The sequence below is a fragment of the Penaeus monodon genome, chromosome 32, assembly GCF_015228065.2.
Source record: "Penaeus monodon isolate SGIC_2016 chromosome 32, NSTDA_Pmon_1, whole genome shotgun sequence".
NCBI lineage: Eukaryota > Metazoa > Arthropoda > Malacostraca > Decapoda > Penaeidae > Penaeus > Penaeus monodon.
In genome coordinates this window covers 33,118,011-33,118,413 of record NC_051417.1, presented here as the reverse complement: position 1 = coordinate 33,118,413, position 403 = coordinate 33,118,011, and positions in this window count along the sequence as shown.

Here is a 403-nt window from a genome sequence, read left to right as displayed (position 1 = left end):
GGCGAATGCTCCTTTTGTGGCTCTTAAGGTGGATGAGTATTATTCTCGATGTGGTGTCTGGTATGGTGAGAAAGTATGATGCTAAGAATGGTTGTGGTGAACAGTGTTTGAGGCTCAGTGTTGAGGGTTACTGTGGTGAAGAGATATGGTGAAGGGGGGGGGGTGATGCATGAAAGAATTGAAGGCAATTTAGAGATCGTTGAAAGTTCCTCGGGACGAGTCGCTGGAGAGATGGACAAATTGCTATACATGGCCACCCTCTGCAGTGATCGAAATTGCTTATAATTGCTTTTAATAAAGGAACCAAATGTATAAAAGAAATTATTGGAAAATAAGGAATTACCTTCGGTTCCTTTGATTTTTTTTTATGTATATAGGGTTCATACTGCATGTACGTGCGTGG